This window comes from Alligator mississippiensis, chromosome 1 (genome assembly GCF_030867095.1).
Source record: "Alligator mississippiensis isolate rAllMis1 chromosome 1, rAllMis1, whole genome shotgun sequence".
NCBI classification, from domain to species: Eukaryota; Metazoa; Chordata; order Crocodylia; family Alligatoridae; genus Alligator; species Alligator mississippiensis.
This window is the reverse complement of record NC_081824.1, coordinates 166,507,233-166,521,505: the sequence shown is the minus strand read 5'-3', so window position 1 is coordinate 166,521,505 and position 14,273 is coordinate 166,507,233. Positions and strand designations below refer to the sequence as shown.

At 44.9% G+C, this 14,273-nt stretch overlaps 1 long non-coding RNA gene across 1 annotated transcript in view; it reads left to right on the top strand.

Moving 5' to 3' along the window:
• The window catches only part of LOC106738286 (uncharacterized), a 76,443-nt gene extending 65,294 nt beyond the window's left edge, over nt 1–11,149 (top strand). Inside the window, exon 5 of the long non-coding RNA XR_009456303.1 lies at nt 11,016–11,149. This is a non-coding gene — a long non-coding RNA (uncharacterized LOC106738286). The remainder of the gene's footprint in view (nt 1–11,015) is intronic.
• Nucleotides 11,150–14,273: the final 3,124 nt, after the last annotated feature.

The following is a 14,273-nucleotide window of genomic DNA, read 5'->3' as shown; positions in this document are numbered from 1 at the left end:
ATGGCATTTGGGCATTACAAATAAATACATAGATACAGGTCTTGCCCATGATACTCCATTTCAGCTGATAATACTTCTGCTAACTGCTAGTAGTTCAGTCTCCTTTTTACTCATTTAAAAGGTTTTGACAGGAGAGGAGCTACATTCCAGTTGACGCCTATTCTTCCAGATGTCCTAGTGTATGTCAGCTCAGGAAGTGAAGATGAATGACCATAGAACCCAAACCATACATTTCGAGTGCTCCTGCTGAGATGACTTAAATTGAATTAAGCCCAGTGATTACAAATCTGAGACATGTTTTCATTCAGTTACGAAAAGATCAGGGACAAATTCCTAACTCCTCCTGTTTTGGGCCCAATTAAGAGGGAGTAAGTAAACTCTTGTTCTTTCTCTGAACTAACTGTTGAGGATGACAAGCTGCAGAGTACATCTATCTACTTCCTTATTATTCAGTAAAATTTTGTCTGTATGGTTCATTGGTAATTAAAGTAATAAACACCACTGAGTCACTAGTTCACCAAAAAAGTTTCAGTGAGCTAAAAACAAACAACCAAACAAGGTCCAAGCAAAACAAATGAGACCAGTGATGTCATTATTGTCTTTTTCTGTTACTCCTTTTTGTCATTCATTTAGGTAACTTATTTTTGTCTACATTCATTGAGAGCCCAGATGCAAAGTTTTTCTGAAGTTTAATTAGAAGTTTTAAAGATATACCTTTATTTTTGCATTTTGGACATCAAGTCTAGATCACAAAGTAATTGCATATGGGATAATGTAATTTTAGTACTTGAATTTGCAAAAACTTACTCGTGAAGGATCATGTGACAGAAGTCCTCATTACAGAATCAGGCTTTTCCTTTCCTTTCCTTTTTAATTTTAAAATGGGAACAGATGGAATCAAGCATCTTTTATAAGGGTATTTATATATCCAAGGAAGTTAGCACTATGATATTACAGATTAGTCAACTTTAGTCTGTGGTGATAATTAGGAATCTGTCACACATACAGCATTGTACTGAAGTACCTGTACTATAGATTGCACAACAACAAATTACTGTGGTGCTGCCTTAGGGAGAATGACAGTATAAAGCCTGTGAACAGCAACATCTTTGAAGTACTGCAGCAGTATTTCCAAACAAAATTAACCCAAAAGTCCAGATTGTGCTCAAGATGAGCAGATACATTCATTTGCTCATGAGTGAATATATTGTTGTGGTTGAAAATCAATTTTCCATCAAAAGCAGTTTAGACTGAAGATTTTCTACATAGTTTAGATGATGTAATTCCCAGAATTGAACAATATACCTAAATAGCAGGCATACTTGTACCAAAATTGTTTAAAGGACTTGTGTTACAGGATTCTTGCAAACACATCCAAGAATTGCATGGCGCTTCTCTTTGCAGAATAGCATGTCTAATTTGTCATTCCCTAATTCTCTGGGTCTCTTCCAACAGTACATAGTCCTAGGTGTCTGCTTTCTACTGTGTGTGTGCATATGTGTATTTTCGTTCATGCGTATTGATGAAAAAATATGAACATTTAATTTTTCAAAGTAATTCTTCCCCAGGGAATTTTCAAATGGAAACTTGATGGCAAACATTTGACCAGCTTCTAATAAGCATATTTTTTATGTGAAAGAAACAAGCCCATCTGTATAATCTGATTTATGTTTGACCTGGACTCCATGTATGGCTCGTGTTCCCAGAATGATGTTTCAGCAATATAAGATCTGAGTCCTTGGAGATCCAAATGATTTCCACCTCACAATCAGATCTACATCTCCATTGGTTTCTGTGGAATGTGGGACATGGTCCTTTCAGAAGTAGAGCCATCAGAGCATGAGTGATATGTGCCCCCCGCAGCAGAAGCGTGGCTGCAGTAAGAGGGAGCTCCTGCAGACGCCACCAGCACTGTCAGTGGGAGGGGAGAGGGGTGGCAAGTAGTGACCAGGGGTTGACAACCACCTACAGATGCTGCCAGCAGTGGCAGCGACAGCAGCAGCAGCAGCGGCAGCCAGTGGGGATTGCTGACCGCCCACAGACGCTGCTGGCAGTGTCGGTAGCTGGAGGAGGTGGCAAGCAGTGACTGCCTGCAGGCGCTGCCGACAGTGTCAGTGGCGCCTTTTTGTAGTGGGTACACCACCATGCTTAGGGGGTGCACATACACCTGCATGCGCCCGCTAGGTGTAGCCCCTGCATCAGAAACACCCAACACAACTCCACCCCCTGGGAAGATCTATTAAAAGAGGAGGTCCTTCACCCAAAGTCTTCCTCTAGCATCTGAACATGTCTCATTCTCCTGTTCTGCCCACCTGGACTGCATGTTCTGTGCAGCATCTAACCACAATGGTCAGAGATGCAATTTCATAGCAAGGACAAGTCAAAGGCTTATTATAGCCTCAAGGACCTCAAGTTACATTAGCTTCGAGGCAGCCTGCTAGAAGGTGGATGGTTGTTGCAACAATCCACACCATGAAATGCTTTGAGACAAAAGAAAAGTGGCCTGCGGAGCGTACAGACTGATTGGAGGAGTCCTTTTCTGGGCATCCTTTTTCCCCAGCAAAAGAGTTGGGACTACAGTTTACAACAGGAAAGATAAAGTGTTCATGGATCCAAGCCCATATTGAAATTTCACGTTTCCCTCCAATGCTTCTTTACTCTTCATAAAACCAAAGGTCTGATTTAGACATGAATCCTTTTCCTCTCTGGATGTGACATTTGTCATCCTACTATAAAACAAATTGGCTGCCACCCTCTTGACTTGCATATAAACCTTCAGTCTATCCTGGAGCTGTCCCATGAATGTGAGGATAGACAACGCTTTAGTTTCCTTTATACACCATGGTAATAGACAATGCATAAAACTCTTGGTAGAATAGTGTGAAATGGGTCAGCAGCCTACAGCCTGCAGGCAGAAAAAGGTTGCCTACCTGTAACAGGACCCCCTAAGACCCATTATTTAAGTGGAGAAAGGGCAATATTATATAGCTGTAGACTATTGCAGGCAGATTCACAGAAGTTTAGATAATTGAATGCCATTTGCAAAATGCTAAGCAGATGATGGGAGATGCAGGCAGGAGCTTTAAAGCTGCAGAAAGCAAGTCACAAAAGAAACAGACTACAGGTACAGAGCTCAAGGCTCCTAAAAGTAGTGGCTGCAGCAGAGCTGAAGGGCTAATGAGAAACCCCTGTACTTGGCTGAGAGAGTCACAGCTCAGGGGATGGGAAGGAGACCAGGGTAGTATAAGCCTAGCTTCTGGGCTTGAGGTAACATTTTGGCCCAGATCCTGCAGGAAAAAGAAGATCCCAGAAGAGTGTTGCAAACCTGGCCCTGTGAGCCATGTGGATGGGGTCTCTTGGAATGAGGGATGATGTAGTGAGTAGCTCAAAGGATATGAGGCTGGTGGGTAGAAGGCAGTTAGCAAGCAAGTAGCTCACGGGGGTTGAAGTTGGAACTAACAGGAAGCAGTGGAAACATGGCAGAGCCTAAGGGTTATAGACAGAAGTGAGGATAGTCTCAGTGAAAGGCAAAGGCAACCCCCAGTATGAGTGTATCATTGTATTCATGAAAGCAGCGAGGCACGGGATGGCTCGAAGGGAAGTGTGGAGGCCACAGAGGGGTATCCTGGAGAGGACAGTGGTAACTGGTTTGGTTCACAGAGAATATGAGTCCTGCAGAATCACTGAAAGTGCCCAACTGGAGACACTGCACTGATTACAGAGTTTAGGGGAGCTGATGTTGGGTGCTTGATCCCAGGGGCTATGTTCAAGTAGAACCTCCCAGGGGCCCAGTGAATGGAGGTAGAGCCAATAAAACAGCCTGCAGAACCATCCTGAGTGGTAAGCAGGCCCAGAGAACTGAAGCAGCAATGTTGGAAACACCTAAAAGTTCTTCAATAAACAAAGCTTTGGCTAAGCACAATTATTTATACAAAATTACACATTTTATGGGAAGAAACACACTCTGGATAAACCAGAAGTCTGGATAAATGAGGTTCAGATAAATCAAGTTGACTAATATAATGCCTATCTTATTTCAAGATGTTTTATGTTTGTTCTACTAATTGTTTAGCCTTTGAAAACCTCTCATAAAAGAGAACCTAAAGCTTGATTTCTTTCAGTTTGTGCTTTGAAAATAGTGGGGTGAGGCAATCTAAATATTTGGCAGGTCATGACAATAGCTGAAGGAAAAATTTAAAAAACAAACAAAAAAATCACTTATTCTGGACTGTTATATAAGTGGGAACTCTTATTTTGCTGATTTTCATTAAGTTTCACTTTAAATGCTTTGTAGCGGATTGGGGGTTATTGCTAGCTCAGGTAGTCTTTTTGCCTTCACCCAGTTTTTTATTTCCTGGACACACTTGCCTTTCAGAAATGCCAGGATATAAATCAATCCTCAATAACACAATTCAACATTGTCCATACAGGATATACTCACAGTCCTGGGTCTCTTCTAGCCCTGAGGAGGAGCCTTTAGCTCACTGCTGCTTCCTCCACACTGCAGTCTTCTTCTGCCTGGCTTGGCTCCAGTCCTTTCCTGGTGCAGCTGCCTCTAACCTCACAGCCTTGGATCTCTCCCCAGAGCCCAAGAAGTAGCCTAGCTCAGTTCTGCCACCACTAGCCTGGCTCCTCTCTCCTCCCCTTTTCTTTAGCTTCTTCTCAGACTCCTTTTCCCAGGAGGCTTTAAGGTTCCTGTGGGCCAGCTAACTGTCTGAATCAGTTGGCCCAGTCTTCCTAGGTAGCCTGTAATCACTCCCAGCTGCTTGGAGCTGGGCTGTACTCCCTGTAATTCTGCAGACTCCTACAGCCTAGCGTGTACAGGCTGCTGCAAGCCTCTGCCAACCAGTCTGCTACACGCCTTTATGAAAAAAATTAAACCTATAAAAACAAGAAGTATTAGAAGTAAATGTTGATAGTTAGATCATAACCACAGCTTAACCTTCTTACATTGATTTGTGAATAAGTTGTACCAATTAAAACAATGTCAAAAGACACAAAGAAACTGTCTTCCAACATAGACAGCACATCTTCCTCTTTGAAGAATAAGAACGTTTATACAACTTGCTTCTGTAAAACTCCACAGAATTGCTTCCACAACTGACTCACTTATTAATTTAATGGCTTATATGCCATTGTGCAATATTTAATAGATTTGAACGTTTCGTTCTAACTAACAGATCCCTGGGAATTTATAAACTTATTCATAATGTCTGTGATATTGTCACAGTCTGTTTTAATCAGGTCATTAATCTGTTTGTCACAATAACCTGACTAGTTGCAACTGAGATTTAGGGAAAGCTTAGTTTGACTCTAATGGGGACTGCCTATAATCTGTCATTATACTTTGTGATCTAGCATCTGTGGATCAAGAAATTAAATGCTGTTATAGTCTGTTTATCCTTGGAAACCCTGCTAATGCAAGCTGTAGGCAATATTTGATACTTTTTACCTACAGACCTTACTAGAACTAGTGAGGAGAAATGTTCTGTTGGAGCCCAGAATGCAAGGAGAGAACTGATTTCTACATCTAGGGATATTAGAACCATTTTTTGCATAGTGCCCTGAAAAGGTACTGGTTCTAGCCAAATTAGGTGGATTTCATTCTGTGGTGAAGAATCCACCGTGAATTCTTTGCAAAATGTTTTCCCAAGCCACCAGGATCTGTGATGATGTTTTAACAGCTTTTATTCTGCAGTATAAGGCCAGATCCTCAGTTAGCATAGCTCAATGCAGCTCCATTTGTTTCAGTAGAACACAGCCTCTACTGGCCATATCCTTTTATAGTAGTCAGATATATCTCTACTTGTTTGTGTAATTCATTTACTATCATATTTTTTGTTAGGTGTCATGGACCACTGGGGGTTGCAGTATTCTGTTATTTGTTTCCTGGTAAGGGATCCAGGGATTCTTTCAACCCTTCTCAAAGACCTGAAGATCCCATCATTTCCTGCTGTTTACTCCCCTCTCATCTTTAGTTGAGCAATATCAGAGGACCTTTGCTTCTGGAGGATAAATAGGCAATGCTCCTTCCAGAATCCACTGTTGAACATGGGAAAGTACAGCTGGAAGGGACCTCACAAGGTCACATAGTCCTGCCCCCTGCTCAAGGCAGTATCATCCTTGACTAAACCATTCCAGCTGAGGCTCTTGAAAACTACCAAGGATGTGGATTCCACAGTTGCTCTAGGTAGTCTGTTCCAATCCTTGACCACCCTAATAATCAGAAAGTTCTTCCTTAATCTCCAGCCTAAACTTCCCAGCCTCAGATTGCTTTTAGTTTTATCCTCTATGGTAATGGATAAAAGCTCACCTCCCTCCTCGCTGTAATCACCCTTCAGGTTTCATGATTTCCTTAATTTATTATTCAATGTTTGTAAAATGGTTTGAAAGTTTAGTATGGATGATACATTTTGTAAGGCATTAGAAATACCTAACAATGCCTAATAACTAACCAAGGGGTGAGACTAAAAGTTTTAGATACAGTAACCCATAAATATTCTCCATTTTCCTCTCTTATCTAACTAGGGGTAGATAACAGAAAATAGCATGAAATAATGCTCAGCCCCAGGGAGTTACCTTGCTGTCCCTATATCATTCCTAACTTCAAGCCCAGGAAATACAAGTTGAGGATCTACTTTCATGGTACTGCATTATGGCTAAATCCCAGAGCCAGTATAGCGTGACTGACTTATTAATCTCAAGGTGTAGCGTGCCAGGAAGGCTGCCAAGTTTTTTGAATATGTCTTTGTTGTCTTTTAGGATGTAGGCTGCCAAGATATGTGGTTTGGCTGAGTGGAAGTACTTTTTGTTTCCGTATGTCAACACAGCAGGCTGGTTGATCAAAATGTATTATTACTAAGTTCCTACATGCATGGGATACTGGCAGATAAAGTGGTTTCCGTATCATTTCAATAACTGGGAGCTATGGGATATGTTCCTGTCCTTGATGTTTGCTCTTGGCTCACAGTGGGTTTAGGAGCATTAGAGTGATTGCAACTTTATAGCACAGACTAATAGCAGAAAGGTCATGAGGTTAGGAGAATGTTGTTTTTGCTATGGATGTTTGGGGCTGAAAGGAAACAAGGATGTTGGCCTCCATTCTTAATGATGGGGTGATTGGGTGATTTATTTATGAAACCCACAGCAATGCAAGAATTAATACATAAACAGCACTCAAAGATTCATATCTGGATGATAAATACACTGTTAATCTGAGCTCCCGGGACTGGAGGAATCAACAGGCCAGCTAGGGATTCCAAAAATTCAAATATTTTGGTCAGCTTGATGAATGCTTTCTTCTTCCCTTTGCTCTCCAGTCAGTGCCTTACCGTCAAGCCCCTAGGTTGGATTTTAATCCTTTTTGTACTCTCTCCTCCATGCCCATTCTGCTTGTTGTGGCATACTTTAAAAAATATGTGATATAACTCAACCAATTTGGAGCATTTCTGGCCCTTTTTATAATCAGATCTCAAGACCCAGTGAACCAGAAGGAAAAGATCTGGTGACCCCTTCTCACATACCTGTGGCCTGATTGACTGTCATCCCACTTGGTTCTCATTGATCTGTGCCTCTCAGGAAGCTCAGCTGCTTAAACAACTTACAGAGAATCAGTAACAGAACTACTCAGCAGGTGCATCTACATGAGACGTTTACTGTGCAACTGCCTAATTGGCTCCCTCAGTAAAACACCACTGTCTACACGTGTGGTGCTATTAGGATGGAGTAAATTAATTAACTCTGCCATAGGATAGTACTGCCAGACACAAGTACTATCCTACAATGGAGTTATTTACTCTGCTACAACACACGTGTAGATGCTGATGGGCCTGGCTGGGGCACGAGGGTGCATCAGTGTAGGAACTCCCTGCTGGCTACCCCCATACTGAACACCCTCATGTCCCAGTCAGCCCCTCTGCAGCATGCTGAGCTGGGTCAGAGCAGCACAAGGCTGGCAGCCTGACCCTCAGGGACCCTTGCTAGCTGGGGCTACACTGCCCCAGCTTGACGTGCTGCAGTGTCAGGCGCACATGCAAACGGCACACTCAGGAGAACCGGAATTCATTCAGGTATGCTAATTGCACATGTAGATGCACCCAGTGAGTCCTCCTGATTCCTGCCTAGCCTTTTCTCCTGTTCCTGCTCTGCCTAGTGTGTCTTCTAGTCAGCTGGCCCCTGCTTCAGACTTCACATCCTCAGCTTGCATATGTGCTACAGTGCTCTGACCACACACGCTCTTTCTTATAAATAAAGATTGGAGGTCAAAGCATACATTTCTCATCTCCACCCCCAAAGGAAGCAATAATTCTAAATCAGTTCAGTTATAGAATTAGAAGTGTTGCTATCATCTGAAATCAGGGCTGGGGGCTTTCTTCAGAAGATATCCACAATTTTACCAGGTAGAAATGAATCTGGTGCACATTTCAGCCAGTAATAATGGTGTTTCCCAATTGTCATATTGGTCTTGTGTGTGAAAATAGAAGCTTTACACCACTGTGTATCACAATACAGGAAGCACACATTCAATGTACATTAGCAGATGGAGACTATAAAAAATAAGAAAAATATTTAATGTACTGTAACCATTTTTACTATAATAGTTCTGTTTGGCAATTTAAAGCCAACATATCATCTATGACAGCTGATCCCAAACTGTGGTACACGTACCACCAGTGGCACGCAGGCAACCTGTGAGTGATACGCAGAAGGCTGGGAGGAGAGGCGGGGCACACACACACACAGACACCTAGCCCAGCCTGCTGCAGGAGGTCAGGAACACAGTCCAGCTGAATGTGAAGCAGTGCCCAGCAGGTAAATGTGTTGAGGGGAAGGGGGCAGGGGGTGCAGATTGAGGCCCCCATGGTGAGGGAGGGAGTGGGGCAGAAGCAGGAGCAGGGGTGGATGTGGCCCCAGAGCAGGGTAGGGAGGTGGGACAGTGGGAGCCCCAGGTGACTCATCCAGGGGCAAGGGGGGGTGGGGGGGGCTCCTGCCACTGTGCACACCCCAGGGTAGGCACAGGGGGCACCTGCCCTCTGAGTTTGCGCATGGGGTGGAGGTGGCTTCTGTTGCCTTGTGGCCACGTGTGACGCCATGTGCCTTCTGTGCACTGGCTGCCCAACGGTGGAAGGCACATGGCAGTGTATGCGGCTCCCAAGGTGCAAAGCCCAGTGTACAGCAACACCTGCCTCCGCCCCACACATAAATTTGGGGGACAGGTGGTCCCCATGACTATCCCGGGGTGTGCACAATGGTGGGGGGCCCCTGCACCCCTGGAAAGGCCCAGGTCACCCCGGGAAGGTCCGTGGCGGGTGGGCGTGCCCAGCAGCACCAGAGGTGGGGCCTGGCCAGGGGCGACGTGCATGCAGATGTATGTGCACCCCCTGAGCACTCGCCAATGCACTTCTGACACCGCCGGCAGCGCCTGCAGGTGGTCACTGACCCCTGGACAGCACTCACCACCTCCACCCCGCCACTAAAGGTGCCAGTGGTGTCTGTGGGAGCTCCCCCGCTTACCGCCTCCGAGCTCTCACTGCTGCCATGCTCCCACAGCCGCTAGGGACACGCACCATTCATGGACCTGGCAGGGTCCGTGCAGCTCCACAAGGGGACACCACCTGGCCAAGGCAGGATGCCGGGCTCAGGGGGGCTTTTGGCTTTAAGCTCAGTCTCCCTGCATGCCGGGCACAGTGCAAGCGGGGCGCAGCTGCCAGTACTGCAAGGGCCTGTCCACAGGAGCTCCCGGGAACAGCTGCCCCAGCCTGCCCAAGCCCTGGCCTTGCCCACCTGCAGCTCCCCTCAGAGGGTCAGGGCTGGGGCCAGGGCCTGGGCAGGCATTGCACAGGGCCGCTACGCTGTGGGATCCCGGCCAGCTCAGCTCTGAGTGGCACCTGCAGCAATTATTCCCAGAGACCAAGGAGTCCCTGCGGCCTGGGGTTCTCCACCCTGCTCACACTGTGCCTGGCACACACAAGCTGATCCAGGAGCTTCCTGAGCCTGGCATCCTGCCCCAGCCAGGTGGCATTCCCCAGTGGGCAGGGCAGCTGCACCCCATCCCCATGGAGCTGAGCACCCCGCTGTGGCCTAAGTCTGCAGAGCCCTAGGGCAGCCCCCGCTCCCTGCCCTGCCCCAACTCTCCTCCAGGTGCTGCTTTCTCAAGGGCCTGGCTGGGCCAGCCTGCTGGCAGTGCCTCCCCCCCATGTCTGCTTCTCCCTCTCTCTTCTCTCGCCCTTTCTGTCTTCTCTCTCTCTTCCCTCTCCTCTCCTTTCTCTCTTCCTCTTCTCCCTCTTTTCCTCTCTCTTTTCCCTCTCCTCTCTCTCTTCTCTCTCCCCTCTTCTTTCTCTTTCTCTCTCTTCTCTCTCTCTTCTCTTCCCCCCCTCATCACAACATGCTTAACAAAAAAGAATACGCAAGAACAAAGGTAGCATATGAAGTTTTATTTATTATCACCAAGTTTTGAATTTTTAGAAAACCTGGTATTTACTGTAAAAAAAAAAAAGCAGCAGCAACATTTATTGTTATTTATATTAATATGTAGTGCATCCTGCCATGTACCCTCTGCCTCAGTTTTGTTTTTCTAGTGTGCCCGCACTCCAGCACCTTACAGGGTACACATCGTGGTTTTTTTCAGTTCTCTGGCCAAAAATGTTGCCTACCCCTGGTTTACATTTTCTTTTTTCTGATTTATAATTGTTTTATATGGCTACCGTAACTGATAAAACAATGTTTTACAGTTACTAAATGTTTTGATGTTGTTTTAACGCATAGTTTCTTACCTATGTGTATGAAAAAAATGCTGGTAGTACTTAAGGCTGTATCATTTTAAATTGGTGGTACTCAGTCTGTCAGAGCTTGGGAACCGCTGCCCTATGATGTAAATTACATTTCCCATAATTTTGTCAAGTGTTAAACTTTGATTGGGTTTGTCTTGCCACTTGCCAGATATTTTGGCCATGCTTTGATGACATTTTTATACTTGTCTCCTTTTTTGCATAACACACACTATGTTATTGTAACAGGATGATTTGACCCTTTAAGAACTTAGAGGGGAGTGTGCAACCATTCCTGTTCATGAAAAAGGCCTGCCAAGATATGAGAAGAACCTCCTGCTCCGGAGCTGGGAGGTGTTGCCTGGGGAGTTTAAGAAAGTTCCTGAAAGGTGAGTAAGAGGGAAAAGAAGCAGCCAGGGGAGTCTGTGAAGGAACAGCTCTGCTACAGGAAGGCAACTGGAACAATCTCTGGTTTTGTTTGCCTGCACCAAAGAATCACAAGGTTGGACAGGACCTCAAATATCATGTAGTCTAGTCCATACAGGATTTGCTGTCCCTAATTCACCCCAGACAGATGCAATTATTATTGAGTCTCTTCTTGAAAACATCCAGTGAAGGAGATTCCACACTGTCCCTAAGCAGCTTTTTCCACTGACCTATTGCTTTTAGGATTAGGAAATTTGTCTTGAGGTTTGGTGTACATCTATGCTGCAGTTTAAATTCATTGCCAGGCATTCTGCCCTCTACCAGGGAGAACAATTTTTTTCTCTATTTTCTTTAAGACAGGCTTTCAAGTAGTTGAAAACTATGACAGTGTCCCATCATCTTTTTTTCTCCAAGCTTTTCTCATGCAACTTGCATTTCACTCCATTTATCAACTTTGTTGCTCACTTCTAGACTCTCTTTCCAATTTCTCTTCAGCCTTCTTTAAATGAAGTAGGCAAAATGGTACAATACTCCAGTACTCCAGCTGAAGCCCAACCTGAGTAGAATGTGTGTCTTGTATTCAATCCTTCTTTATATTTTGAGTATAAGTTTAGCTGAAGAGGTTGCAGATGGAACCAGTAGGAGTCTGACTGCTGTGGCACAGGCTGGCACAGCCCTGCAATTACTAATAAGGTTAAAAGCAAAAACTGGGGGAAGTTGCTTTATATACTTGGATTCAGCTTTTGGCTGCAGTTTTCATTGCCCAGCCCTTGGTGCTGGAATTTCTGTAGAGAGAGGATACTCATGTGCTAGAGCTAAGGAGCAGTTACCTTCCAGAAACTCTTCGTCTTAGGTTTATACTGAGAAGACCCAGTCAGCTTCTGTTTTAAGGGGGAAAAAATCATTATGCAGATTTTTAAGAGTAGAGAACCTCAGCTCAACCGCACACCACCACAGGTAGGTAGGTATGTAGATAGATAGATAGATAGTGTTAGGCACTGAGGGCAAATCCCTTCCTACTGAAATTCATGCTAAAACTTGCGTTGCTCTTTAGGATGTTTATTCAATGCATTAAGCTGGGTAATTCTTAGATCTCCAAATGTAATTTTTAATAGGGAATTATCATCTACTGGGGAGAGTTTAATAGGGTTCCCCAGGGATGCTATTACAAAGTTCAGTGCTATTCAATATTCGTATAAAATGGTCTAGAAGAAATATAAACTCACTTGCAATTTTTTTTAAACCAGCAGATGACACAAAATAGCAACAGGTAATTGATAAAGTGCAGTCTGACTTTTTTAGTTGCAATTGAACAATATGAGAACGCAAAGGATGAGTAACGAGGAGTTATTACCTGTATACAGGGATGGATCTTGGGAGGGGGAAGAAGAGGAGGGGTGCAGTGGTACAGACCCACCCTGCTTTCAGTTGACCAGGCCACAAGAGCAGCAACCAGGAACTTTTTTTTAACTCCCTGAAACAAGTAAGAGTTCCCTTTTCTTCCCTGCTCAGCAGCACCTCCCTTTACCTCTGCTCCCCTCTCCCCCTCTCCTCCTCCTCCACTCACAGCAGCTGCTGTTACTGAGAGCCCCAGGGGTAGGGAACTCCTCCAGCATGGGAGCTTTAGAGCAGAGCTCATCCAGGGACAGTGACAGCAACAGGCAGGTCCCTTCTCCCTGCCCGGGCCTCCCAGGTGTTCCCTGCCAGCCGAGGAGCATTAGTCGGGGAAGAGAACCTGCTCACTGCCATCATTGCTCTCTTCAGTGGATCCTGGCTCCACAAAGAGCCCAGCTGGAGTGGAGCAGGACTGGCTTTGGAGCCTCCCACCCACCCCCAGCCAGCTGGGGAAAGCAGCAATGGAAGTGGGGGGAAGGAGGGAGAGGAAGTGCTGCTGTGCAAGAAGGGGGAGGGAAGATTTTTGCCTGCTTGAGGAACTTAAGAAAAGTGTTTGCTGCTGCTCCTGTAGCATGGTCTGCCCATCCTGGTGAAGTGAAGGAGGCTGGGAGCAGGGGTACAGCTACCCCTGCAGCACAGGTCACTGCTTCCACAGCCCCCTTCCCAAAATCCTGGATCTGCCCATGCCTGTACATAAACAGCAGTGAGACCACTGCAGAGGCTGATGTCCATACGTTCCCAAAAATATTGGAAATGGTTCTGAACCAACTCTCTATGAACTGTAGTATAAAAGACAGGCCTTGGATGAGAGACTAAAGAAGCTCAGTCTGTTTCATAGAATCGTAAGAGAAAAATAGGGTTGGAAGGTACCTCCAGAGGTCATCTAGTCCAGCCGTCTTGTCAAGATAGGATCAACCCTGGTTAAACCACCCTAGAGAAATATTTATTTAACTTACATTTAAAAGACTTACAATTGTGGAGATCCCACAGTCTAAGTACTTTGTTCCAGGGCTTAAGCACCTTTACAGTTCAACAGTTTGCTTTAATATTTAACCTAAATCTCCACTTTTAAAGTGTAAGACCATTACTACAGTTCCTACCCCTTGTGGATACACATTCACACACACACACACACACACACACACACACACAAACCCAACTGATAACCATTCTCTCTGTAATAACACTTTTTGTTTTTGAAAACTACTATCAAGTCCCCCTAGCTCCCTTCAGACTTTTCTTCTCTAGGCCAAATAATCCTAGTTCTTCCAACTTTTTGTCCTGTGCCATGGTTTTTAGACCTCTAGTCATTTCTGTTGCATCAAACTCAGCCCATTCCTGTGCATCAGATCCAGACTGTGGAACTGCTCATGGGCCGGACCCAGATGGGATGCAGTGATGGGGCAAGCGCTAGGAGGCACAAGGATTAATGAAGCCATCACTTGCCTTCCACTGTAAACATGTCACAAATATGGCTTCTCTCTCTGCTAGTCCCACCCTTAAATTCACAGCAGACTGTAAATTGAAAATCTAGACTAAAAGTTCCTTATTCTATAATCTTTTTAGTCTACCAGACCAAAGCATGCCAAGATGCAACCCCTGGAAGTTGAGTTCAGCAAAGTTCAAACTAGAAAGGAGATACAGCTTTTTAATGAAGAAGGTCATTAGCCACTGAAGCAAAAGGAT